A 3,429-nucleotide genomic window follows, 5' to 3' on the forward strand; every position below is an offset into this window, starting at 1 on the left:
TGATCATCTTGAAAAGGGTTGCAATGACAAACTGTGACCAACAGACAGCAGTGATCAACTTTTCAGGGTAAGAAATACAGCAAGATAGTATTGTTTCATCAGGTTGCATTGACAAACTATGACCGGAATAAGGAATAGACGAACTTCTATCGTGTATGTCCCAATCGGGCTCTTCTCGCAATTGAGAGTGAAGAAGATCCAAAACAAGGTGGAAAGAGTGGGGAAGAACGACCGTTGTGAATGAATAGCAATGTTTGTTGGTTTCAGAAATGGAAAAAATCCATCAGTTGCCACAAAATGATCGGCACAAGCTGGGCATTTTGTGTTCCTGATGATTTTTCGAGGGTAATAAATAATATGGTCATCTTTCAAAAGGGTGCAATGAAAAACTGTGACCACAAAAGGGCAGTAATCGACTTCTGCCTTGCACGTCCCAATGGGGCCTTTTCTCGCAATTGAGAGTGAAGAAGATCTGAAAACAAGGTGGAAACAGTGGTGAAAATTGACTGTTGTGAACTAATTGTAACGTTTTTTTGTGTTCTGAAATTTAAAAAAAAATCCACCAAATGTCACACAATTATCTTCACAGGGGGCAATTTTGTGTTCCTGCTGATTTTTCGATTGTCATCAGAAATTGTGTGGTATTCTTCAAGGTTCTTGCAATGACAAAATATTACCAGCAGACGGCAGTAATGGACTTGTGCCGTGCACGTCCCAGTGGGGCTCCAGCAACTGAGAGCGAAGAAGGTCAATACACAAGGTGGAAACAGCGGGGAAGAACCACCGTTGTGAATTAACTGTCATTATGATTTCATTCAGAAATTTTTAAAATTTTTCCAAAATGATGTTCACAGCGCTGCCATCATGTGTAACTGCTGACTTTTCGAGGGAAATAAGAAGTCATCTGATCATATTGTACAGGGTTTCAACTTTCATCTCTCTGCTCTTAGACTTGTTTTTCCTGCATCAGTCTCCTTTTGAGCTCCTCTGAAAGCTCCAGCATGAACAATCTGTGACTTTCTTTTGACCCTGTACATGTTGTGTACAAAACATGTGCGTTTGTGGCAGCCATGTCAAGGAGGTTATAAAACACAGCCATCGGCCATCTCCTTGTACCTTCTTGCACAGTGTAACTGCGCAATTTCTGGTCCATGATGTTGACACCGCATTTGAGATTGTGCAGGACAGCTGCGTCTTTGTCAGTTGGTAAGTACCCACTCATTGATGGGTACTTAAGAATACAATGGACAGTAATTAGGGTGTGACACATATTTGGTTTCTGTGGGGGGGAAATAGAGTGGAGACTAAAGTCTCCCCCTTGGGAGTCTAAATGTTGAATGCAATTACTCCACTACATTGTGTACTTTGACTTGCTGTTTTAATTTTGGCCGATAAGATCCCATTAATTGACTGGTGAAAAGGCCAGAGGAAATGCCACAAGTGGCTGAAATAGCTCAGTTGGGAGAGCGTTAGACAGAAGATCTAAAGGTCCCTGGTTCAACCCCGGGTTTTGGCATGTAAGGCACAGAATTCATTTTTTTGTTGTGATTACTGTACTTCGATGTGTCCTGTGACTCAATGTTGTGATTTTGGCTGATAAGATCCCATTAATTGACTGGTGAACAGTCATGAGGAACCTCCACAAGAGGCCGAAATAGCTCAGTTGGGAGAGCGTTCGACTGAAGATCTGAAGGTCCCTGGTTCAAACCCGGTTTTCGACATGTAAGGCAGAGAAATTGATTCTTGAATGCAATTACTCTACTACTTTGATTTGCTGTTAATTTTGGCCGATAAGATCCCATTAAGTGACTGGTGAAAAGGCCTGAGGAAAGTCCACAAGAGGCTGAAATAGCTCAGTTTGGAGAGCCTTAGACTGAAAATAGAAAGGTCCCTGGTTCAAACCCGGGTTTCGGCATGTAAGGCAGAGAAATTGTTTCTTGAATGCAATTACTCTACTACGTTGTGTACTTTGACTTGCTGTTTTAATTTTGGCCTACTCCGTTGTGTATTTTGACTTGCTGTTTTAATTTTGGCCGATAAGATCCCATTAATTGACTGGTGAAAACGGCTTAGTGAAAGCTACAAGAGGCTGAAATATCTCAGTTGGGAGAGCGCTAGACTGAAGATCAAAAGGTCCCTGCTTCAACCCCGGGTTTCGGCATGTAAGGCACATAATTCATTTCTTTGTTGTGATTACTGTACTACAATGTGTCCTGTGACTCACTGTTGTGATTTTGGCTGATCTGATCCCATTGATTGACTGGTGAAAAGGTCTTCGTGAAAGACACAAGAGGCTGAAATAGCTCAGTTGGGAGAGCACTAGACCAGGGGTGTCAAACTCATTTCACATGGTGGGCCACATACGGCCTCGGTAGATGTCAAGTGGGCCGGACCATTAAAATGATACCATACTTTGCTATAAAAAACCAAAGCAGTATGTCTTTCCTTTGTTTTGGTATAAAGAAGCACAAGAACATTAGGAAATTGTTGAAATTTAATGAACATATCTTTTACAAAACATTTTATGAAGCACCTTACATTTCCTTCGACAAATGTGCAATTTACTTTTATCATTCACATATATGCATTGCAACTGATCCCACTGATTGTACAAACTTTAACAAGTAATTGGTATTGAAAAATATAGTAATGCACTTTAAGATTAAATGAGATTTATAAAGAAAGTAAGTTTTAAACCATTTACAGAGAGATTGTTTCTTGAATGCAATTACTCTACTACGTTGTGTACTTTGACTTCCATCCATCCATCCATCCATTTTCCACCGCTTATCCGGGGTCGGGTCGCGGGGGCAGCAGCTTTAGGAGGGAAGCCCAGACTTCCCTCTCCCCAGCCACTTCTTCGAGCTCTTCCTGGCGGATCCCGAGGCGTCCCATTATGAGTCGTGAAACATAAAATTCTGGGTAAGAGGCAACAAGACGGAGAAGCCATGCTAATTGCCGAGCTTATATGAAATGCAGAGTTGCAAAAGAATCCCCCCCCCCCCCAAAAAAAAACCCAAACAAACAAAAAACAGTGGTACAAACAACATGCTTTGAGGCCTGCAGAAAACGTAGAGAAAGTTGAGCGACTTGTTGTTTCACTTAAGTCCTTTATGGCGCTAAATTGCCTTTCAAACTGTTGTCGACTGTCAAAACAAGTTCAGACATTTCCAAACTCAGAATGGTGAACACCTCAAAGAAAGAGAGACACCTTTCAAAAAGTGATTGTTGACTACAGGTTGTTTGTTATACTTCAGTCCTGTCGCTAGCATGCATTTTCAACAGTAGCCCATAATCAAAACAAATCAAAACCTCACTCCGCACTTCAGCGTGGTAGGTGTTGTGTGTTTTAAGCTTGCTGACTGTCAAAATGAATCAAAAGGACATTTCTGCCTCTGTTCGATATGTACTGTCGCACTAAAGTCCTGT

The 3,429-nt window shown here is 41.5% G+C and overlaps 2 non-coding genes across 2 annotated transcripts; both read left to right on the top strand.

The window, feature by feature from the left end:
• The first annotated feature begins 1,443 nt into the window (after positions 1–1,443).
• On the top strand, positions 1,444–1,516 carry trnaf-gaa (transfer RNA phenylalanine (anticodon GAA)). Its single transcript has one exon. It is a non-coding gene; the product is annotated as a tRNA-Phe (tRNA).
• Positions 1,517–1,648: 132 nt separating this feature from the next.
• Positions 1,649–1,721, top strand: trnaf-gaa (transfer RNA phenylalanine (anticodon GAA)). The gene has a single exon. It is a non-coding gene; the product is annotated as a tRNA-Phe (tRNA).
• The last annotated feature ends 1,708 nt before the right edge of the window (positions 1,722–3,429 follow it).

This window comes from Hippocampus comes, unplaced genomic scaffold (assembly GCF_001891065.2).
Source record: "Hippocampus comes isolate QL1 unplaced genomic scaffold, H_comes_QL1_v1.1 scaffold344, whole genome shotgun sequence".
Classification (NCBI taxonomy): Eukaryota; Metazoa; Chordata; class Actinopteri; order Syngnathiformes; family Syngnathidae; genus Hippocampus; species Hippocampus comes.